At 41.9% G+C, this 25870-nt stretch overlaps 1 protein-coding gene and 1 pseudogene across 4 annotated transcripts in view; both read right to left on the bottom strand.

Annotated features, from left to right (window-relative positions):
- arvcfb (ARVCF delta catenin family member b) overlaps positions 1–25870 on the bottom strand; it is a 274658-nt gene that overhangs the window by 191820 nt on the left and 56968 nt on the right. The window lies entirely within an intron of this gene.
- Positions 1–25870, bottom strand: part of LOC146696380 (uncharacterized) — a 33860-nt pseudogene that overhangs the window by 5263 nt on the left and 2727 nt on the right.

Genomic DNA, 25870 nt, shown 5'->3' with positions numbered 1-25870 from the left:
GACGGGACAGACATGAGTGAGAGATAGGAAAGGGAGAAAGAAAGAGGAAGGAAAGGAAAAACAGAAGGGGAGAGGGACAGTGAGAAAGGGGGGGAGAAAAAAATAAAAAATCTCCTGGATCACCTGTTGAGAGAAGAATAGAAAACAAGCAAAAAAAGACAAAAAAAACAAAAAACAAAGCAACATACTAAACACAACACCATCGCATTAATCTAGCTAAGTGTAAACAGCAGTAAATACTAAATATTCAATGTTGTTGTGCAGCACGCAGGACAGATGTGCTTCGAAGTAGCAGCCAAGAAAGGTGTAATTTGGATCTACGAGCAGTGAACACCCGTGTGCATACCTGTGTGGATCAGCGCGCTTGTATTCCAAAGGTTTCTCCATGTAACGATCTGCTAGGGAGTGTGGGGGGGCCACAGCCCCGTCCTCCAGGGTGTGAAGCAGGTATGGAGGAGATCAAAACTCCAGACATCCAGAGGCCCCCAGAACACAAGAAACCATGGAAGACCAACAGAGGGGCAGCCGCGCCACTGTTCCAGTAAGAGCTGAGGAGAGTCCCAGATGAGGGTTCACTCAGCAGCCGCGGAGCAGAAGCCAGGGGCAGTTGCAGTGACGCGCCCGTGAGCTCCGCCGGCCGCCAGCTGTGCCTGAGTGACCGAGCCCCAGGCCGAGAGGCTGGGGACACCCCACCCCCGAAGGGGCCCGAGCGAGCCCCAGGCTCCAGGCCCCGATAAGCGGCCGCCAAGGAGTGAGCCGGTGTGTACCTGGACGCCCACCCCCAGACACAAAGAACCACCAACGCACCGACACCTGAGGGAGTCCGCCACCGGCAGGGGAAGTGGTGGTAGGTGGAGATAGGCCTCCAAACCTTGGAGGGCCTGAGGTGTCCCCAGAGAGGTGGCGTCTGATACCCAACCTGACATATAGACACAGACATACAGGCACACACAGACACAAACATCCATTCCCACCCTCATGCTCTCATATGCACTCACTCCACACTCAACCAACGTGGAGACAGACATAAAGAGACGCTGTACACACGATCACACTCCCCAAGCGTACTCTACAAACCGGGTCTAGGTACCCTTGCCCCTGGAGGGGGGAACCGCACCCAGACCCAGGTGGTGTTACCCTTTTCCCTGCGGTGGGGAGAGGCAGACCACCCCGACTCCGTAGCAGCAGGGAGGCGCCACACTCCAGACCGCAGTCGGACGGCCAACTCCACCTAGCCCTCCCGCTCCAGCAGGCCGCAGAGAATGGGGGTGGGAGAAGACTCCAAACCTCCCTCCACCCGCTCATTGTAGTGTTGATGCATGTGTGTTCTAAGGTGCAATTAAAACCCAGGAGGGCATGGAGCTACCTGCCAAGGAGCAGCAGGTAAATGGTAAATGGCCTGCATTTGTATAGCGCTTTACACTACATTCAGTCATCCACCCATTCACACACACATTCACACACTGGCGATAGCAAGCTACATTGTAGCCACAGCTGCCCTGGGGCGCACTGACAGAGGCGAGGCTGCCGGACACAGGCGCCACCGGGCCCTCTGACCACCACCAGTAGGCAAACACGGGGTTAGTATCTTGCCCAAGGATATTTGGCATGCAGCCAGGGTGCAGCCTGGGATCAAACCACCGACCTTCTGATTAGTGGCTGACCTGCTCTGCCACCTGAGCTACAGGTAAGCGCATGGTCCCTCCTGCTAGCCCTCAATGTCTAAGTGTATTTAAAATTGAGAGGTGGGCAACGACGCCAGGGGTGAGGTGTACACCCTGATGGTAATTTGGACTCCGTGTATCGTGCCCACCCCCAAGATCCTATATGTATGCGTAATGAGAGTGTGAATGATGTAAATGTCTAAGTTGTGGGATAAAATTGAGGTAGAGGCAGCCAGAAGGGGACAGAGGGGGGGTAGCCTCCTCTGCACCCTGGTGACATATCCCTACTCCAAGGTCCTGCATGTGTGGGTGGTTGTGGTGGAGCGGGAAGAGAGAGGCAGCTGGAGATGGGGAGGGAAGGAAGGGAGGGGCAGGTAACCCCTCCCTGGGGCCAGCTCCCCCGCTGACCCCAGTAGGCACTCCCACACTCCGCGACCCGCCAGGGAAAGGGGGCCCAGGCCCATCCAGACCGGGGCCCAGTGCAGCAGCGCCTCCCGGCCCCACAGAGCCCGGGACAGTCCACCCAACCCCACCACAGAGAAAACTGCACCCACCCCACCATCCACTCATCTTCCAGACTACATAAGACAATAAACACCCAGGCTGAGATCTTCCTCCACCTCTCCTGTATCTCCCCCTCCTGCAGAGAGAGTTCCTGAAGAGAGGAAAGCTCCTGCAAGATGTGACCATCTCCCCCACCAGTTGAAGAGCCCCCCAGGCGGTTCGACGCACCGGCGGCACCCTGCTCCAGGGCCGGGCCCCCATGCACCCACCCGCCCACAACCCCGGCAACACACCAACCAGGATCCAAGCCCCCGAGGCCCGGCAGGGGCCCCAGCCCAGAGACGGAGCGCCCCCAGAACCTCACACCCATCCCGGACCCACCCAGGGCCAGCCAGGCTACCAGGTCAGTAACCCACGTCCGTCAGCACAGACCCTCCCCTAGCCCCGCTGCACGCAGCCGCGAGGAAACAGTCACCTGAGAGCCAACAGAGCCCCCAACCGGACATGACCGCTACCCCAGGTTGAGCCCCCCAAGGAAGATGCCTCCGGGGAACCCCCCGACGCCCTAAGCCTGTCCCTACCCCCACACCAATCACAACAGTGAAGGTGGGACCAAATTATGACCCCCCACCCCCACTAGGTGATGGAGCTGATAAAAGGAGTCCAGAGCAATTGATCTGATGTGGTGACAGAGGCTGTATCAAGACTAATGTAATCTAATAGATAATTTCTATATTGGTTAGAATTAAGATTATTTTTAGTTTTCCAGTTCATGAGGACTGTTTTCTTGGCTATGCATAGGGCAGTGAAAATCATATGGGCGATATTCTTTTCTGAAGTGACATTATCTAAGCTGCCCAGTAAACACACTAAGGGGGAGGTTGGAATGTTACATTTCAGACACTTCGATAAGTCTTCACATATCTCGCGCCAAAACTTTTGCACTGGTGGACAGAACCAAAGAGCGTGGATGTAATTGTCTGGTGTATTGCCTTGACAGTGTGAGCAGTTGTTGGAAGATGTAAAGCCCATCTTGAACATCCGATGACCTGTATAGTGCACTCTATGTAGTATTTTGTATTGAATTAATTGAAGACTGGGATTTTTAATTAATTTAAAGGTTTTTAAGCAAATCTGAGACCAGAAGTTTTGAATTCATGAGTCGCAGATGGAAGATGCCGTTGCTAGTTCTCTGCGCATGCACAGCATTTTTTTATTTATTTATTTTTTGGGGGGCGTCTTCTGGGGCTCAGCACCACACAGAGAATGTGTGATCCATGACTCTCGGACAGACTGACAAACCACACAGACGTGCAGTCTGATTCACATAGGCTTCGTCTCTCAGGGAGCTGTGAGGAGAGTTCACGGTGCATGTGATCCCATAGGATATCACAATGAGTCATGGAGCCCTGCTCCTTGCTCAAAACAAAGACATACAACAGGTCTCTATAATTCAATACATTTTACAATTGAATGTATTTCAACAAAAAACATGAGTCACTTTAAGGCACAAGCACCATAAACATGAAGGAATCGATCCCAGGGACATCACAGTACACCAGAGAAACAGTTTGCTTGCAGAGGTGGTTCGAAGTTACGTGTCACTTTAAAGTACTTATTACCCGACTTGAGTATTTCTACAATAGATCATAATAATGTTGTGTTTTTTTTCTTCCCATCTATATTTAAAGCAATATTTTGAGACATACTGTAGGGTAGGGCTGAGTGACTATCATGAGAATTAGGTGAAAGTATTACATTACATTAACACCACCCTTCTGTCTGTGTTACAGTCAGAAAACTGTTAACATACACTATCAGGAGCTAACTTAACTGTCACCCAGCAGATGGTAAACCTTAGCATTAGCACAAAAGAAGTCATAATGCTAATGGACTGCAGCCAGGAGACAGTTAGCTAAGCCTAAGACAGGAGGGAACAGCTGTATTAGTCGCCCCCAGCCAAATGTAGGTAAATATTCACTCTCCTTTAGCTCCATTTTCGGTTTCTATAACCTCCTGAGGGAATTATCTTATTCTTCAGCTGTTAAATGCTTGGCTGTTCATTAGCTGTACACTTACTGCCTTTAACTGCCGTGCAGATAGCGTGCCATGGGTTTTTAGACCTGGAAACCAAACAGAGCTGCAGCTTATGGTTCTAATTCTCTCTGTGTTTGTCAGAGATTGTCATAGAAAAAATGTATTTATTTATTTTTGATCACAATATGGATGCAAGTGAAATAATCTGATTTGTCATCTTTCACATGGGATTAACATGATTAGAGTAATTTAGCCTTTTCTGTTTTCTGGCACCAAACGTGCCAACAATGAGCAAGTGACCATCAGAACTGGACCACAGAGGAATGGATGAAGGTAGCCTGGTCTGATGTATACCATGTAATCCTTTCATGGAAACAGTATTCCCAAGATGCTAACATCTTGATGCCAGATATCAAAGCACACCTGCTTTAATGGACTCGATGAATCAGAGGTGTTTTCGCAGCAAAGGGGGGACCAACACAATATCAGGCAGGCGATCATAATGTTATACCCGATCAGTGTATAACAATACAACTGGTTAGCTGGTGTTGTCTAAAGCCATATAGTGGACAGTGACCTTTTACAGTCTTCTTTTCTTTTGTATATTTCTGTAGCTTGAACCATCTTAAGGGAAATCTGACATTTGCCGAAATCTGATTACTTTCAAAAACCTCTCTTCTTCAGCCAACTTCAAGATGCACTTTGCCCTATATTTCTTCTGGGCTTTTTAACTTCTGTACTTCAGGTGTTAGTTCATCATAAATGCTCTTTGAATTCCCTTTTTGTTTGAAACAAATTTTCCTTTGTGGTCAATAGTTATAAAATACTTCTTGCACTGGCATTCTGTTTACAACTTTCACGTTGACAATTTAAATATACATGTAGAAATTTGACTACTGACCCCTGTGGACACTGTCGATTAATAACCTCAGCCAGTGACTGTGAAACATTGTCTACAGTTTTTGAGCAAATGTGGCAGTTTTTGATCAACAATAACAGCCTGAGGCCAGAGGAAATCTCAAGATGATGCAACCAAAGATAAAAAAAAGAATTATCAACTGGCCTGTATTGTGGATTACAGAAGTAAGAAAAGGGGACGGGAAATTCAAATTCTCCCATTCCCAGTTCCCAGGAAGTGAAGCGTGTGATGATGGAAATTAAACAAAGTGGTATAAATCAGTGGTTCCATAATTTCCTTAGGGATCAATAAAGTATTTTGATTCTTATTGATCAATTCCAAATAGTTTTTGCCACAGGGCTCTGCTGTTGTGTTATGCAACTGTTCAATAAAAGCTTCCCAAATTGTCTCTAATTACCTCTAACATCAGATTGCAAGGCACCTTGTGTTTCTTCCCCCAGCAGACAACAACAGCACACACAATATTCAAAATTATGTACAATGATTCATCAGAGGGATCTATTATCATACAGGCAGCAGAGCACAGAGTGCAAAGAACAGCAAACTTTGGCAAACTTACATATAGTTGCCTTTGTTTGTACTTGAGCCTTTGACTGCCTTACGGAATATAGGCTGCTGATAAAGTGCGTGCATCCATCCCCTTCTGTCTTGGGCCATCTGGATCCAGGCGATGCCATGGCAGTCATCCCGCCTTCATCTTCCCTTCAGGGCAGCACATTGCCACCAGCCAAATAAATTTTGGATGCAGCCAGTAAATCTGTCTGCTCTACCAGCCACTTTGGCAGGTCACCAAACTCATTCAGCGGTTCTTTTCTATTCTGAAAATCTAGTCAATTGGCAAAATACTGAAAGTTATGGGTAGATTTCGAAGGCTTAGTCAGTGTAGCCTCCTTACTTGATTGACTTGTGAGCTTCACGTCATACCAAGTTTCCCACCCATTGTTGCTTTGGTTGTGTTTGTCGGGGCATGAACTCCAATGGATTGCACATGCTCGCACGAGCATTAATCACGTATTCCTTCCTAAACGTTTGCTCATTTTCAGCCTGCGCTGGCTGCGATAATCACCTCCTCTGAATCATTTCTCCATCTTGGATAATTTCAACTCATTATTTCACCAGTTGTTCTCTGTGAGAGATGATTCAGCCTCTTTAGCACTTCCATGTTTGGCTTCCCATCACAGTGAGACTCAAAGTTGAATTTCCCTTGGTTTTATGGAAGGGAGGAAAGTCTGGCCAGGTTTCCTGCACATCACTCCAGTGTTCGTTGAGTCAGTAAAGACATACTTAGAAGGCAGTGCCAGGAAAAGCACTGATAGTTATGCATGGCCAACATGAAAAAAAAAAAACACCCAAACAATCTGTTTCATCTCAGCACTTGTTGATGTTGCCTGCTGCAACAACTGCTGCAGGTGTGCATGTGCTAAACATGTCCATGTCCTTGCTTTGACAGATGCTGCTCTCCACTACATGCCACTAGCTCCGATCCTTGGAGAGCCTCCAGTGAAACAAACAACATTAATAGAGAATATAAAGCTACACAGGGTCCCCACACATTTGGAACATATGGGGCACACGGTGCATGCTCAGATTGGAAAAGGGGGATTCATCTATTTCAAATGGAAGGCTGGAACTGTGCAAGGAATACGTTCATTCCTAAACACTGGCTACATTGTGTTAGGAGACGGACATGTGAGTTACTGATGATCCGAGAGAGAGAAGTAGAAGCAGAAAAAGCTGTACATACATAGAAGGACCATTGTAATGTAGGGGGTACTGGCTCATGTAACATTTCTTAAATTATTATTACAGGCACAGGTTTGAGCAGGAATAGTGTGGATATGTTCCTTACAGATTTCTAAAAAACTCAATTATCTCTTCAAACATGATGACTCTGAATCCAAAGGGAGATACTCTTTTTACTTCAGTTCCTTGCAGCACACTGTGCTGGAGACAAGCAAATGCAGGGTGCTTTGTGGTACTAGCTCACTGCGAGTGAATAAAGTCACTCAACATCCCCTCATCGCTCAGCATTAGAAAGTCAAATTGTATTTCTATATTTAGCTATCTGGCTCGCAAATGGGGTAGAAAATTATGGCATTTGACAACAGCTTGTTAAGAGAAATTGTAAAAGGAAATGCTTTTAGGTCTTGTGGACGGTTTAATAGTCTTGACTCTTCTGCCATGTGCTTGTCCGTGGTGAGAGAGAGATTGTAAAAGCAATTATAGAGAACCAATGTCGAGCTCAGGGAGAAATGATCGGTTCATGAATATCATAGTGCCGCCACTCCATATAACTGGCAGTAGGTGCATGGTAGTGTAAAATTTTAAAAGGGGCTGTCAAAGGGGTACACGAGTAGCAAAGAGCAAGACGTTAGCTCTCTTGTCACAAAAAGGCAGAATTGTATCAGTTTACAATGACACATCTGACTGTAGCAAACAAAACTACTGTGCAGTCTGAGCTAAAAGTTTACAAAACCAGATATTGGACTAATAAGAAAGTGCTAAGCCACACTAAGTCACCAGTGAAGGACCTCACACTTCTCCAGGTTTATCGAACCGGAACCTACCTACCTATGGGCTCAGGTTATCATAAGGTGAGGTAAAGAGTTGCTACACTTTTAAAGAACAAAATGAAATCCTGTGCAACTCTGTTACTGCTCACGATCCCGGATTGTGTGTACACCAACTTAAACAGAACATCATTTTCTGCAGATAAACTGCACCTCCCTTCCATGCGTCGCTGCTAAAAATAACTAATGATGCACACCTGCTTTCACAGTCACTGATTAGGCAAACGATCCGAACATCACAAAAACAGACATCCTCACAACAGGACAGCGTTTGGAAAGCACAAAAACAAGAAACAAAAAAAAAAAGAATCAAACTCCACTGGCACCACTGAAACAAGCTTGTGAGACATTATTATTCGTGCAACATCATAACAGAAAGTTGGCCGAAACTGGAGGGAAAAATCTCTCCATTCTGTATTTAGCAGAGCCACGCTCCAACCCACAGATGACAGGAAGCATTAGTAAACTGCACCAAGTGAAAATAAAATGTAAAAAAATTAAAATAAAATATATATATAAATACATAATGTATGGATGGAAAATGTTGAACATTCAGTGTGATCGTGAGGCTAGCTAAACATTTGTTTAAACTGAAAACTCAGAGGCCTAATGACCAAAATTTTGCATAATGTTATTTCTGTATGCAAATGAAAGACAAACACTGAAATGGCTTTTTGTCAGTGAGTCAACAAGAATTTATAAACTTTACAAATTCTTTTGTGATTACTGTGGTTAGCTGCTATCTTGTAATCCGGCTAACCAAAGTTGTTTGGCCCTCATGTGCACCCAGTAGTATAATTAACAGAATGAATAAATGATTTAACACAAAGTAAAATTTGTGGGAACATATTTCTTCTGATATTTAAAATTACAAGGAGACGGTTATTCTGCATTCTTTGTGAGACGTTTTGTCCCGCCCCTCCCTGAGCCTGGTTTTGCCGGAGATTTCTTCCTGTTAAAAGGGAGTTTTTCCTTCCCAATGTCGCCAAAGTGCTTGCTCATAGGTGAGTCATATAACTGTTGGGTTTTTCTCTGTATATATTGCTGTAGGGTCTACACTATAATATAAAGTACCTTGAGACGACTGATGTTGTGATTTGGCGCTGTATAAATAAAATCGAATCTAACTGAATTGAAGTGAACAACACTAGCTTGCGAACCAAGCACCATAATATGTGCGTGTGTAATATTTCTTAATGAATTAGCTGATGCTTGTAAACCATAAATACCCATAATAACCAAAGAAAATGGACAAGAGGGTGCAGTCTGGTAGTTTGTGGCACAGCTTCTATTGCATAAACTGAGCTTCAGGCACCAGATTTTCTTTGAAGAATCTGGTGCATTTGTGTGCTGGTTAACGTCACCTTTGCAATGTTAAAAGCAAGTTCAGTTGCTAGAGTGAAAAGCCGCATGTGCACCAGGTGGAATGTATGTGTTGGTGTGAAAGACAGAGAGAAATCATCCACCAACACCGCCACTACTTAAGTGTGTAGTACTGTACTTTACAGAGGGAAGACAGGTTAATGAAAAACTATCGATTCTCTCTCCGAGTCCCAGGAGAAGAGCGAAAGCAACACTGATACTTCCGAACGTTGTTTTCACCTTCTTTTGACGTCCTGTCCGTTCAGTGGTCACACCGGTTTTAGAGGGGACAGGAGAACAGAGGCAGGAGGGTTATGTGAGAGCAGTGATGCCGTCAGTGGCGGTTAGTGGAGAATAAAGAGAAGACAATGAAGGTGAGGGGAAACAGAGGGAGGTGGTCAAAGCTGGCCCAGCTCCGCTTCCCTCATTCAGACAAAGAGACGTGAAGCAGCCAAGTCAGAGAACATCAAAATCTTGTTTTACTTTTTTTTTTAATCAGAGCAACAATTAATGCTCCATAGTCTTCATTTCACGAAAAAGTGAAACCTACCAGTCTTTACATGTTAAATCCTGTTTGTAGGTCCTGATGGGTACTTTTTTGTATGTAAGACAATCTATACAGCTTTCTGTGGTGAAAGAAAGGGCTTGCTCAACAGAGAGAGAGAGAAATTGACTTAAATGTGGACATACTGCCCACTTTAATACAGACACAGGGACATGGTAATCCCCGTCCCTGTCCCTGCAGTCCCTGTCAGTCTCTTGCCGATTGGCTTCTGAGAATTTGTCCTCAAATCTGTGACATACTTTGATGAAGGCTGTCTCAGCTGTCGGTTGATGCGTCTAACAATCCAAATGATGGTCCTAGAAATCAGGTTTTACACATTCATTAAGTGCCACCAAGTCAACTTTCTAAGAAGACTGGCCCGGAGGGTGTAAGAAACAAGCTGAAAAGGATGACAGAGATCAATGGCAGTGTGACAGAGACTCTGCAGACCTCCACCTCCATGTGTGGTCTGTCTTAAGCCTGAGGTCTCACTGTGGGCCCATTCTAGGAATCAGTGAAGGGAGAAATTGTCGCCCGTCAGCAATCAAAGGAAATCAGCCCCTGCCAGGAAAAATTCATGGTGTTATGTTTTGATCCTCCCTCGTCGGTTGCTTGTGGGCGTTAAGCAATGAAACAGACAGGAGATGATAGTGATAAATTTAGGCATCTGTTAACAAGATGCACCTCAATAAGCACTTTGATCCACTAACTGCTGCAGTAAAGCTGCTTGGTGGAAAAACTATGCTTGTGACGGCCAGAACCTCAGATATCGGTGATTCGCTGGAAAATACAGACTGCACGTTGTTAGATAAACAGATCCATGTTTTCCATTCCTGCCTGTAGCCAAATTTGTAACGGTCCCTTTTCACATCATCAGGTGCACCATTCGTATGCAGAGTGCTCGTCATTGAATTGTTCTGTTGTTTCCACTCGATAGATTTATTCCTCAGGTCACTCCACTGTTGAGCCTGTTGCAATAGAGCTCATGGACCTAAGAGGAGGTCCCTACCTTTTCTCTACAGCTGTAAGAGGATGACAAAGTACTGCCAATTTAACACCCCACAAACACAAACACCCACTTACACATTTGTAAATGACTTGCATTATTTTGCTAATGTACCGACCTCATGTAAACCTTAAGTGACACTAATGATATCAGCTTAAAGATTTGACATTTCAGAAAGAGAGTGTATGTGCTTTGTTGGTAAAATTTAAAATGGATACTATTCTGATCTTTTATCTACAAGTTCAAACATAAAAAGGGGCAATAATTGTTCTGCATAACTGTAACTGACATATTAATATGCATATTGTTTAACTTTTGACACATTTGACCTTGATTGTTTTATATTCTGTTTTTTAAATGTCCTTCTCCTGTATTTATTATATTTATCAGTTCAATTTTATTTATATCAAATCACAACAACAGTCAGTTCCCCTACAATAATAAAGAGAAAACACCAACAAAAAGAAAAATCCTTATGAGCAAGCACTTGGCAGCAGAGTGAAGGAAAAACTCCTTTTTAACAGGAAGAAACCTCCAGTGGAAGCAGGCTCAGGGAGGGACAGTTATGGTGGAGAGAGGATAGAGACAAGACGAAAAACACACTGTGAGCCAGAGATTAATAATAATTCATGATCAAATGCAAACTGGTATATAAAGACAAAGAGTGAAAGGAGGTGAGTGAAGAAGAAGCACTCGGTGCACCATCTAGCAGCTTACGCCTATTGCAGCATGATTAAAGGAGGATTCAGGGACACCTGAGCCAGCCATAACTATATGCTTTATCAAACAGGAAAGTTTTAAGCCTAATCTTAAAAGAAGAGAGGTGTCAGTCTCCCAAATCCAAGCTGGGAGCTGGTTCCACAGGAGAGGGGCCTGAAAGCTGAGGGCTCTGCCTCCTTTTCTACTTTTAAGTACCCTAGAACCACAAGTAAGCCTGCAGTCTGACAGCGAAGTGCTCTATTGGAGGAGTATTGTATTTTATTTAGATTTTCACTTATGCATGTTTATTTCAGTCACTCTTTGTTGCAACTGTCTGGAAGCTTCGACTGTGGTCTTAAAAAAACGGAAGCTTTCTTCGCTTCTACCTTCTTCACAAATGTTCACCGCAGGAGATGAAACTACAGTGGCAAAGGGACTTGTGTCAGGGGATCTTATGCATGTTAGGTGAATGTGGTAACCTCTACACTATGATAAGGGCCTAACGTTTTGTAGGCAGTCAAACACCCTCCAAAATCTTCATTAACGTGCTGTGTTTTATCTATGCATCATCAGTTTTTTTGATAAATAATAATAATACAAAAAAGCAACTAGTTAATATACATGTAAATCAACAGACACATTAACCATTGACCCTCATGTCCTGCATGTAGACCCCCTTGCAGCTTTCCTGTTTGTCATCATACTAAGCTATGCACTTTGCCACTGTTGGCCTCACTATGCTGACAAGAATAGGCTCCCCTGATCCTGCCGTAGTTCTTCTGAACCTCAACTTTACACGTCCAAGAGGAGATGTGGTCAATCGTCCCTGACCCTCAAGAAATTGATTTCATGGAGTCCGGAGACTCTTCGAAGTTTAGGCTGTTTAACGGAAAAAAGGTTCATTGATTTATTAATAATGTATTAAAGCAAATCCACCTCTTTTATTAGAAAGGACACATTCACAAATGTAGCAGCTCGTAAACTAAGGAGCGATTTTCCAAAATAATAACCAAACCTTCATCTCAGTGTCTCTGAACAAGCACAATTTCTAGTTTACACTGCCTCTACAACTGGGCGAGTCCAGGCCCTCTTCCATATAAATCAATAACAGCACTCAGACAGCCTGTGCCTGAAAATGATTCACAAAGTTCAACAAACCTAATGTGGGGGAGCTTATTGACACTGTAAGCACCGCAAGCTTGCAAACAGTCCGAACATGGTGTTGACTAGACCACAGAACTATTACAAACCAGGACGCTTCATATGTGCATGAGCTGGTAGGGCTGCTCAATTAATCGAATTTTAATCACGATTACGATCTGGGCTTTCAACGATCATTAAAAATGACTGAGCCGATTATTAGCCCCTCCCTAATTTATCCGCGACACCTTAAAGGCCGGTCTGTGAAAATATTGTCGGGCATAAACCGGTCCGTGGCGCAAAAAAGGTTGGAGACCGCTGATTAAGAGGACCCGAGGGAAGCTCGGAAAGCTAAGCAGAAGTTATTTGGAGAGTGACTGCCGTTGGTTGAAAAGAGAGTTTAAAAAAAAAACAACTTCAGTGGTGTTGCACACTATTTTATATTATTTTTTTAAAGTCATTGTTAACCCTTTAAAGCCGGTCAGAGCAGCACGCTCCGTTTTGCGTAACTATTTTTAAATCCCTGTAGAACCTGAACCGTGTAAGCTAGCGCAATAATTTGTTTTGCATATGAAACCGGAGGAGTTGTACTTACATCTGATGCCATCAGCTTGTCCTCGGTCATGGTTTCCTTCCACATATAGCTTTGCAAAAATTGCATAAAAAGCGCTTGCAGGAACAAAAACATAATATTCCAGAAACACGCTTTGCCGTTCCTATCAGCTGTTCGTAACACTTCCCACAGTGAAATGATGCACCTGCTGTTTTCTTTGCAAATTTGCATCATAGGATTGTTTTTTGTTTTTCCTGCAATATATAAAAATTGCTGTATCTCCAAAATAAAACTATGAAGACACTCAAAATAAATTTCCTGTGGTGGGAAACTATTTTTTGCAACTTTATTGTATTTAAAGTTTTGAGGGATAAACCTCTTAAATTTCTCCAAGTAGAAATATATGTAAACAAAACAAAAGCGATTTTCAAATTTTTTTGTAGTTTATTGCACTTTTTTGCAATTTATGTAATTACTATGGACTTAATGCATACATATTATTAAAATATGGGCTATAACAGTTGTATTGATGTATAGCAACTTGAAATGCTCCCACAAATGGCACTACAGCATGTAAAAAAAAATAATATGAGCTCTGGTGGACTTGGTTCTATAGTAGGTCTTAAAGGGTTAAATAAATATCGTCAAATAATCGTGATCTCAATTTCAGTGAAAATAATCGTGATTATCATTTTTGCCATAATCGAGCAGCCCTATGAGCTGGTATACTGCTACCTGTAAACACGACTTTTTCTTTCACCAAGATAGTCTGCCATTTTCCAACCTTTTACACACAAATTTCAATTCTCACACTCTTATCATCTTACTTAACAGCTTGGGCCTACTTTAAAACAACAAACTGACAAGCCAAATTTAGGTTAACACAAATACACACTTACAACATCAGTTTTCCTTATTATGCAGATGCTTCTCACATCTATTAAAACTGCCACTATGTAAACAGTTTTATTTTCGTAAAAAACTGGTTCACAAGTTTGTGCATGAGAATGTCCTCGAGTAACACGACTGAGACGCTAATTACAGACTGGAAATGTTTTATCCACATATTCTGAAATACTACACTCTCATTTTATAAGATTATCAGTGTGTCTTTGCCTACAAACCACATTAAATATACAGTGTGCTTCAGACCTGTAGACTCTTTACCAGAGAACTGAACATTGTTATTCACCTCACTCAGTTCTACTGCCTTCCTGCTCTCAAGCTTCTGCAACAGGATCTTTATCTTATTTACAGTTAATTCAAAACTCAGACACAAGGGGTTTAACTGCCAAACAAAGCCCGGCTACGTTTTAAATATATTACAAAATCTTACCAATAACATTTTTAATTAGATCATCAGCCACTCCACTCTGACTTACTTTTAGGTTGAATGAAGAAGAATGAATATGGCACTTATTGTTTGCTCTTTTTATTGCATACCAGGTCAATACTATTCTGCTCGTCTTTCTGGACACTTAAGCATATATAAACAAGCTTTGCATGAATAATTCAGTAGCAGTAGTATCATCCTGGCCTGACTTAGAGCATGGGGTTTAATTGCTGACCTGTCAACAATAAAAGTCTGCTGGATATAGAAACGCACTGAATACTTGTAATGTTTTGCAATAACTCCAGCATGTAAAACCACTCTTACATTGACCAAAAAGCTTCTGTTTAATATTCATCAGGGTCTGTGCTATGCTATAACTGGTCTTATATGAATACAGCATACAGGATGTAGCCCTAAATGTCAGGATTAAATTACATGAGTGATCATAAAGTTAAAAGCTGCCCTCCTCAGACAAGCGGGGGTTACCATGTGGAGGCATTTGTATACTTCTTATGTATGATTACAAATATAGATTCTCTACATTCACACAGATTTTCTATATATACATATATTTACATGGCAAAATGATCTCTTTATTATAGGCTGTATGTGGGAGGAGAAGCCTCCGGTCAGAGGTCTGTGCTGAGCTTCTTGTAGCTGCTGTCTAATCTACCATCACCTCCCTTAAACAGCATGTGCACAGCTTCACTCCAATGCTGCGTCCTTGAAAGTGCGACTCTTGTAGAATGGAAAGAAGATGGAAAAGAGGCAGAATGGAGCAGAGGAGGGACGAGCAGAGGAATTATTCAAACGACGGTTAGATTTGTAGCACCAAAAAGCTCCTCATTAGCATAACTTCAAAACCTCGCTGCTCCAGTCTTAATAATACATGCGTTTTGAGCCTCTTCGTGAATCACCTCACACTCTGTAATACTGCTGGTTTTCTATTTGTTATGAGGCAACGGGATGTGGATTGTGTGAGGAGAAAGGCAGGGGGAAAAAACAAAAAAAACCACACTCTTCCTCTACCCTCGCCTCGTGCATTCAGACAGTGGGACATCTTAATCTTTGGTTTATTAAACATGGCCTTGCATCTTATCAGAGAGACAGACCAGTCATACCAATTAACATTCCAGCACAGGGTTTCTGCAGCAGGAGAACAGGAGGCCAATCTCTCGTCCTTCCTCTCACACACAAATATAAACACACACTTACACAAACAGTATAGAACGAATGCTTGAACACATACAAAGATAAATTTAAATAAATTTAAAACATACATAGAAATCACAGGGTTCAGCTCACAGAAGAGGGTGATACTTCAGTGTCAAGGCTACCATAACAAGGAACTATATAGCAGCGGGCTGTATCTGGAGATGATATGGGCAGAGTGAGGACAAAGATGTTTATTCTGGCCTGGAGTCACCGGGTCATCCCGTCCACAAAGTAACAGCAGAAAAGGGAAACACGTGGTGCTTAGGACTGCTAGTGATACAGAGACAAATAGTCTGAAGCTTTCAAGCAAATATATTAAATCTTAGTGCATCACAATTCACATCTAACATTAGCAAGACACATGAGTAACAAGTGATAGCTATGCTAACATCATGTCAATTAAGTTAATCATCTGTATATACAGTCAAGTGAAAAACACATGTAAAAGATCCAGTGACTTGTAGAAGCATGTTTAGTAGAAATAACTTGAACCGATCATTTTCTGCTTGATTTCTCTGTCATGCTGTTGGTGAAATTTTAGCCTCTATTTTTTACAACATTGCTTCATTTCATTGAGGTTTGTGGGCTTTCGTTTATGCACAACTCTCTTAAGGTCACGCCAGGTTGAGGTCTGGACTTTGACTCTGCCGATCCAACACCTCAGCCAATCCGTCTTTCTGCTGTAGATTTACTCCTGTGCTTGCAAGACCTAGCTGGTGGGCCAAACTTTAGCTGTTGGACAGATGGCCTCACATTTGACTTTAAGAATACAGAAGAGTTCATGGTTGATTAAATGTCTGTAAGATACCGAGGTTCTGCGGCTGCAAAACAAGCCCAAGTCATCATCCCTCCACCACTGATGATGTATGAGATTTTTGTGCTGATTTGCTGTGTTTGGTTTTCTCCAAATCTGAAACTGTACATCATGGCCAAACAACTCCAATCTGGTCCCCTCCAAAGGACACTGAAGTCTTGTGGTTTGTTCAACTTTGCAAACTTAAGCTTTGTTGCCGTGTCTTTTTAGAGACAACAGGTGTTCTCCTGGCAGGTCTTCCAAAAAAGCTATACTTGGTCAATCTTTTGTGCTTTCATGAATTTTAACACTGAAAATCTTATTGGAGGCCTGTAAAGACTGACATGTAGTTCTTTGTTTGGTTGGTTTTCTTTGCAGTTTCTTTGAGTATTGCACAGTTTGACTTTAAGATGAATTTGCTGGGACTTCCACTCGGAAGATTGTGGCATTGTGAATGCTCCAGACCACAAATTCCCAAACGTCTGCTTTTATAGAGGTGCACACACTTGCTGCTGATCAATTACTCATGTACATTTGATTATCGCCACCGTAGAGTACTACTCTCTTAATTTCTTTAATTGTCAGTAATTGTCCATATAATGGTCCATGATTCTACTTATTTACTGCTACGTTTCCTCAGACGACTATATCAGAATGACTTTGACAGTACGTCCACATTGAAAGACATCCTTGCACAGATAAACAAAGCAGTGTTCATGGAGGACTGTGCCAGTGTGTAGGTCAGCCAGCAAGTTGTTCTCATTATAGCAACTCTTTATTAGGTTAAACTGAACCAGAATTATCTTAAAATCCCAAACCATGAGTTACATAGTGCATGATTGCAGTTATTGTATACTAACACACACTTATTTTCATTCATTTTCATCAGATTGGTTCAAGCATCTGATAAAAGTTTGCACATTCGATAATTTATATTTGCACCAAAACGACACCCTTAATAAATTAAATCATCATTTAAAAACTGCATTTTGCATTTATTGGGACTATTTTTGTCTAATTTGTTTGCTGATCTGAAAGATTTATGTGTGAGAAATGTGCAAAAAACGAAGAAATCAGTAAGGGGGTAAATATTTTTCTCATGGTGCCGTATCTCATGTAACTGACATTCTGAAGTGAGAATACGGTAACTTGACTTTTCCTCAGTGCAGCAGAATAACAACACAGCGAGCCTATTAATTCAGAGTCTCTCCTTTGGCACTTAAGAAGGAAAGGCTTTGGCCAATGTCCTCATATATCATTTTTTGTCATTTTTGTTGTAACAGGCAAAATGAAATTGCAGCATTAAAACAGAATTAAGGTCTCCGCAGGGCTGTAGCTATAATAGAGAATTCATATAAAGTGAAGGCAGTGCAGGCAAAAGAGGTCAAAGACTGAATAATGAATCTAATGAATGGCAAATTAAAACGAGGGTTTTTAAACACAATCCTTTGAAATTTAAGATGCTATTGGTGTTGATAATGGAAGTCCATTATCAACACTACCTAAACACAAACTACCTAAACACTATCTAAACTACCTTTTCTCTGCTGTCAAGAAGGAAATTTCTATGCAAAGCATAACAGCGGACAATGTCACCAGATTCTTACCAAAGAGTACAGAATGTATTTAGCAGAGTGACTAGTAACCAGTGTTGGTCAAGTTACTTGAAAAAAGTAATCAGTAACTAATTACTGATTACTCCCCCCAAAAAGTAATCCCGTTACTTTACTGATTACTTATTTTCAAAAGTAATTAATTACTTAGTTACTTAGTTACTTAGTTACTTTTTAAAAACACGATTTACAACCTGAAGAGGTGATAAAGTGATAGATCTTTCAGCCCAATTCTACTTTTTCTACATAATCCATCATACAAAATGTAATCAAATGGAAAAGTCTCTTTTTTTAACTTGTTTTATCAGTTTTAATCTTTTAACTTTATGCATCAAGCAAAACATTTAATTATATGCAACATTCTCTGACTTGAATAAATTAGTTTAACATTTAAACCTATTTTCTACACATTCCAGCACATAAAATAAAATATTTTTTGTGTTTTCACTCACTCTTTCAAACAGATGCAAGTAAAACACAGCAGAAAATAAATAAAGTCAAAGACTCAGCAGTCCTTTTGCTCTATTTTCACCTGTAAAGCAGGAGCAGGGTAGGCGGAGGGTTACCCTGGTGTAGGTGTGCTGCGGTCAGTTGAAGAATCCGCGCGAGTGTCTCTTGCTCGGAAGTTTAGGGGTTTTTTTCGCTGTAAAAATAAGTTTTCTTCCCACGCACGATGGACGCTAATGTTTTTGTCACTTTTTATGGAATCAAACTCAAAGTAAGGTCAGTACTTCCACACTTTAAACGCTGCACGCTCATACTCTCTCCCGCACTCGATATATTATCCATTGTTGATCTGCACACAGCTGCTGTCACCAACGTCGCACTTGCTTACGTCACTGTCATGAGACATTCTCGCAAAAAAAATCACGGTTTTAGTAACGCAGTAACGCAGCGTTCCTACGGGAAAGTAACGGTAATCTAATTACCGATTTTGCAATAGTAATCCCTTACTTTACTCGTTACTTGAAAAAAGTAATCAGATTACAGTAACGCGTTACAAGTAACGCGTTACTGCCCATCTCTGCTAGTAACACAACAGGACCTGAAAGCTTTGTATGCTGCCAGTTGGGCCCATTACTGAAACTCTAAACTACACTATATGTGATAATAAAGCACTAAGCTCCACACAAAGCTACTACCAAATCTTTCCCTGACTCTGTCAGTGTGTGAGGCCGTGAGTGTGCAGTACCCATCAGCGAGGCATGAAGGACAACCAGTCGTACACACCACACAGGAGATCCCCGGATTAGTCATGCTCGCCAGCTCTCTGCTGCTGCTACCCTCTAATGCATCAACGCCCCGCATCCAAATACAGTCTCAAAACATCACAGCAAGGGCAGCATCACAGTGCTTCTACAACAGCTCTGTCACAGCTTGCGCTCATAGCTAATTATTGTTGCAATAACAGCTATCAACATGTATAAAGCATGGAGTGCCTGACAGTGTGTGGAAAATGCTTCACGGGGACATGAACATGTATTTTCTTACTAATAGGCATTGCAGTTGAGTTAAGCATTGGAACATCACAATGATGCTGGTTGTTTACTCCACCTTTTTTAAAAGCAAAACTCTGTGAAGCCTTACACCTTTTAACAGTGCTAACTACTGCAAACTGGTTAGCACCGATGCCCCACAGAAAAAGGATTCTGGCTTCAAATCTCCTGGTCGGCTGTCCTTTCTGGGTGGAGTTTACAAGTTCTCTCTCTGCCTTAGGTTTCCTGCAGGAAATCTCACCTCAACCTGATGCTCGGCACAAATCTTGCATCTAATTTGTAATGTTAAATAATTTGGAACAAATTACTGTACAAATTATGGCCAAATACTTATATTGCCGGAAGGTGTGTAACGAAACTGTTGACTTATTTGTGCTCCACCATTGAGCAGCTCTGCCATTAATACAGTGTTAAGTGAAGCGTGTACTGTTGCCTGCACACAGTGACAGCAGCATGGTTAGTTAGATGAGGAATTGAATTTTAACCAGCTGGAGTCACATAAAAGGAATGCATCAAGACAGCCATAAAACTGCAATAACATGTAGTCAGTCTGCTATTGCTTTGCAATTGACTGCGGTCAAATTGGCAACTGCATGCAATTTGCCACTGCAGAATACAAGCAGCTGGCAACCACTTGAGTCGAGGCTCCTATTGCAAAGAGACGTGCCATAGGTGAGTTGCACTCATCAGTGCAGACTCAAATTGAACGCAGTACAGTAGAAATCTGCGTTTACACATTAGATGACAGTTTTTTGCAAAGGTCCGCCAATCACGCCACAGCCACTCCTCCAATCAGGAGGTTGGTGGATGCTGGTTCCCTGGTTTCTCCATGTGTCAAAGTATCCTTGGGCAAGATATTAAACCCCAATGCATCCATTGAAGTTCGAGTGTGTGTGAATGTTAATTGAAAGTGCTCAAGTATAGTTAAAAGCTGTGTGATTGGATGAATGAGACTTGTAGCAGAAAGCACTTTGAGTGCTCTAAATTGAGTAGAAGGGTGCTTTATAAGTACCAGTCCATTTACTATTCACCAATCTGTCTGAGAGTGACTGCAGGTCAGTCCGAGTTGGACCAGGAGACAGGTTGCCTCCCATTAGATGACCTGTGCAATCACCTTAAGATCAACTACTCGCAGTCAGTCTCTGATAGAAAAAAATAGTGCTATCACTGAGCAGTTACCAGTTTTTGCTAATCGCAAAGAGCTTGTGTTATTTTGACTATAGTGTGATGGAGCCATAATTCTCCATTTCAGATTTCGACATGGACTCCAGGAATCCTTCTCCTATGTTGTAGTCCTTTGAAGTATGCTTGAAGGGTACATTGGTAGTTTGTGCACTGTGAGATAACGTTTCTGAAGAAGAATAAGACAGCTTCACTTACCATCTGAAGTGGAAATTTACTTTGCTGTGACACAAGCAAACACAAGCAGTCTCACAGAAAATGCCCAGTGGGCTTAAGGTGTTGAAAGGACATGCATGAATGCTAATATTAATATACATCACCAGCTTCTCTGTTTAATGCTAGAGAGCTGATCACTAGTGAATTTAAAACTGTTAAACAAACCTTTAAGAGATGTTATCTCTGTTACCAAAAGTTCAAGGATAAAACTACAGTAACATACCACAAAAGTACCATAGAATTAAAAGTAAAGGCTCATATTGTAAATGCACTGTCATTAGGGAGACATGTTCACTTCATGTACGTTCCCTGAAAACAAGTGGAGTGTGTTAGCATGCTAACAAATTACAATAAGGTGGTAAACATTTTGTTCTAGCATGCAGACATTATGGCATTTAATTCAGATAGGTAAAACCATGACTAGAGAAGAGATTTTAACACAGACGGGCTTTATTGTGACCTTTTTGCCAGCAGACTAAAGTTTTCCATAACAATATCACAGAGGAAACTAAAGATAGCAGCCCTCCTGGGGTGGCACTATAATTTGTGACCATTTAATAAAACACCCACAATTGTCACCCAAGAAGCAGCCCACTGGAGATAAGTGCATGTTCTCTCTGGACTGCTCTGGAAGATGTAATTATTAGCGAAAGTGCTATACAAACCGACTAAAATGGAGCAGTTGGTCCCAAGATATTTCCACAGTGTTATTAATGTGCTGCAGTGACAGAATGGGAATATAATAAATAGCATCAGGTTGAATATGCAGTAGATACACAGAAATTTTGGCTCCAGCTAAACCCCACCACATTCATATTTTGGGATTCTGCAAATATGAGCTCTACACACCATCCATATCTTCAGCACCACACTAATTTTGTTCAAGTCAAACATACAATCGAAGAAGCCTGAAAAACCTCTTGTTTTTTTCACCGTCAAGTTCTCTGCTGCAGCTGAAATGTTGGAAATGGCATGTTATGAGTATGGTCAGCCTCATTACTGTGGTAAAAGCAGACGCGAAGGCTTTATCATTACAACCTGTAATTTCCTAAAAAGATTGCACATTCAGCTGTGGACTCGAGTTGACTGCATGGCTGAAAACCCATTTCGCGCTCTGTCTCAACCAATTCATGGTGCCAGATCCAGTCATAAAAAGCTCTTCTCACTTGCCGTACATTAACTTATTAAAGTCATCTTTCGTCAGACCATTAATGTGCCTCCAGTGCATAAAATGATTAACAGTGGCTTCAGTCTAGTTCTGGCATTGAATGAATCAAAGTGTGCAATAAACATTATTTGAACACTTCCTGAAGCGGAGGGGAGAGGATGTCAAGAAATCATTTCAGTAACAACATGGCCTAAGTGTCACTTGGGCTAGCAGTTCTCTTGAGCAATTGTTCTGATTAATCATGTAAAAAAGAAATCTAATGTGAAAGAAGCACAAATAAACGTGAGAGTGGGTTTCATAAAAAGCACGATTACCTCTAATAAATACTCCTCTATCTCAATTCGTTGGAAAACTGACCATACTGGGAATACTGGCCTATGGGCCAGCAGTTGCTCTTCCTTCAGATAAAAACAAAACACCAGATTCTCAAAGGTGTCAGTGTGAAAGAGACAAAAAGATGGGGGGGGGGGAGAGAGAGAGACAGAAAGCTGTTGAGTTCAGGCTGTGGGCCTGTTGGTCCTTAGAGATGGGCTGTGTGACTGCTGGCTGATGCTGTCTTATTAAAAGTCCTCCTCTGCACATTCAACAGCACTGTCAAAAAAAGAATCTTCAAAACTTTGTTGAAACAGTTGCTGAATTGCAGGACAGAGCTGAGCCAACTTATAATGTCTGCCATAAGCATGGATTTTAAGCTCAATACTTAGCTCCGCCAGATACCACTAAAAGAGAAGGAACCCTTTGACTCTGCACTGATTGGACAGGTATTTGTGAGGCTTATTCTCTCTCCCAGCCACCTATTTTTAGTTACTATGCTGTACTAGTATACATAAAGCTAACCAAGCAGTATATAAGCAATTTAAATCATCTCCGGGGGCAACATAAACAATATACACATTAAGCCATAGTCACACAGGCCTAAAGACTCATCAGACACCATCTGGTATTCACAGGTTTAGTGGGAAAATTTGGAATTCCCAACTCATCGACCAGCAGTTGCTGACTGAAATTGGTCTCAAAAAGAAAAGCCACTCAGGGTTTAGTATCTTGGCCAAGGATACTTTGGAGACTGGAGATTGAACTACCAACCATCTGATTAGTAGATGACCTGCTCTTCCTAACGAGTGACAGCCACCCTCAAGACGAATGACTTTGTTTCTCAGCTGTTCTTAAATTTCTTTAGTTTGTGGCACGATGTGATGCTTTTTGGGATCGTTAAGCCTACGCCACCTCGTCAGACAAGTTCAATTTAAGTGATTCATTGATTCAACGGGTCTGACAGTAATCAGGCCCGGGTGTGGCTTGTCTCACTGAACTCGGATTTCCCCAAAAAATGTGATTATCAATTCTGTAGATTTGTGATTTAACAGGGGTTTCAACTGTTGCACTTTGTAGTAGAAACATTGACATGGTCATACATAATCAGGGATACAGTGATTTTGTTTTCAAAATTTTCAATTAATCCTGGAGTCCCACATATAGAAATAACTAAATTCCCAAAGCTCAAGATCCAATGAAGTTGCCTGTTTATTTGGCCCATAGTCAGACCTCTTCAAATATTTAGTTAGCAAGTATATGTTTCAAAGAAAATGAGAAACACCTGAGAAGGTGATAAATGACTAAAACACTCTAAACACTCTGAGAACGCAAAAGGTAACGGTGTTCGTATGGTATGCGCCGGATTGTGGATGAAATCCAGAAGAATGACGTTCCTGGTGGTAACACACATTCCAGCTGTGTATTCCAGCCTTAACCCTAACCTTAATCCTAACCCTAACCACAACCTTAATCACGCTAGATAGTGTTTTCCAAAGTGATTCATGATGAGAACGTAAAATAAATGTACATGTGTAGATTGAGTCCAAACGGTTCTCATGTTTCCTTCTTTTTCCGAACGCGTAACATAGAAACGTGTTGGGTTACCAACGATTGGTCACATAGCTTAATATGTTACGCTTTGGGAGTGTGTAAAACTTTGATGAAGAGGCAGTGCTACATGAAACAGTAGCATCTACCTGCTTGTGATACAACAACATTTATATAGTTGCAGAGACTCTACAAACCGCAAATGAAAATGCTCTTCAGCACTCTTCACCACAAATTCAAAAAATTCCACATTATGCGATTACCATTACAGTATTAACATTACCGCATTATCATTACATTATTATAGTCCCACTTTTCTGCCATACACCAAAGTTTAAATCACAGAGCTCAGGTCTGGACAAGTCAATTAGTCCACACAAGCCATACACGAACAGTGACAGGGTACCGTAATTGGCCCCGTGCCAGCAGATTAATATGTGGTCCTTTACTACTAAAATGGTCTTTCTTAGTGAAGCTCCAGAGAATTAATTAAACCGATGCCATTTTGAGGAGCCAAGGACTTCAGGATAAAATGACCTTGATATGAAAATGGGTCTTACAGACAGATAACTACACTGACCTTATGTCAGTCCACTTAACCTTCTCAGCCCTGCATTTATTCTGCACGTTTTACATGGTGAACCTGTTGTACGCTGACATCCTCTGCAGGTATGGCAAGGGCTGAGGTGGACATTATTTATAACTGAAGACCAAATGCTTTAGTTTTACTGAGAAAGGTCACACTGAACTTGTTATTTACAAAGAAAAATCTCACTGCATCAGTTTTTGTCCCGCGGTCCATAAACACAAATGAGAAGTTTCGTGTCGGCTGCCAGTAACAAACAAGAATAAGAGATTAAACGGCACATGGTGCACTTGATTATTTTAGTTGCTATGCAACTATAAAAAAGAAGTGCATGAACTGCAGGGTGCTTAATGAGCAACTGAGTGTGTGTCCCTGATTTCACCTCTTTTGAAACCAATCTGCGATAAACAGTGGGTCCACAGATGGTCACTTATTACCACCTGCATGAATAATAAAGGAAAAGGTTTTTAGCACTTAAAGAGAGGGACAAAAATGAAACATTAAATCAAAAAAATAAACACGTCGCCCGTCTGCAGGAATTCTAAAAAGATATGATACTGAGGTATCATTGAGTGGTTCTCTCCCAGCAGTCTGTTCCTGCCTCTCAGGGGAATAGTAGAAAAGGTACCAATTGAGGCAGAACCATAGCCCCAGGGGGCAGTGGAGGTGGCTTAAAATCCCCTGCCAGTGCTTTCAATACCGGATGCCGGAGCCTGGTTGACTTTACGATTTTGCGTAATTTTGTTTTTGGCTAGTCTTTATATCTTCTTCTTGTCAGGTCTTAAAGCTGGTCTCTCATCTGAAGCCAGGATAAAACTCCTAGTTGAGGTGGGCAAACACAGCTCCGGTGATGTACTGCTCCCCCAAGAACAGCCAGTGCAATAGCTCAATCCCATTAAAAAAGAAGTACAAGATCAAGACAGAAACAAAACATGACCTGGACTTGGGATATACTTTGTATTCATTCACACTACACAAATGCCCCGTTTCAGCTGCCAGAAGCAAGATTAACCACAGTATCAAAATGGAACAACAGACGGTTGCTACTCAGTGTTCGAGTAAATCAGCGACTAAACAGAGTCCTCTTTTCAGAGTTAGCAAAGAAAGTCTGACCAATGTTTTTCTCTTCACTTCTTTTTTTGGGGGGGAAGGGGATCTTAACTTCCACAAATAGGTTCAACTTCAGTTTACAGCTCCTAGGAAACCAACACCAAGGCCTTAATTATTTGTCAACTGCCAACAAGGCATTACTGTATCTATCTGAAACAAGAACATCAGTACGTTAGAATACTCAAAAAAGGCTGTCAAATGGAGTACTTGTAGCATTTTCCTAGGATGAATTCAAGAAAGCCAACTAAGATATATGTAAGAGGAGAAATTTTGTCTGTTCCTGTATAAAAGTGCATC

The sequence above is a fragment of the Copadichromis virginalis genome, linkage group LG12 (assembly GCF_057382275.1).
Source record: "Copadichromis virginalis isolate Kocher_CV1m ecotype Utaka linkage group LG12, C_Virginalis_male_GT1.1, whole genome shotgun sequence".
NCBI lineage: Eukaryota > Metazoa > Chordata > Actinopteri > Cichliformes > Cichlidae > Copadichromis > Copadichromis virginalis.
The sequence above is the reverse complement of the archived record's forward strand: the minus strand, read 5'-3'. Positions and strand labels throughout refer to the sequence as shown.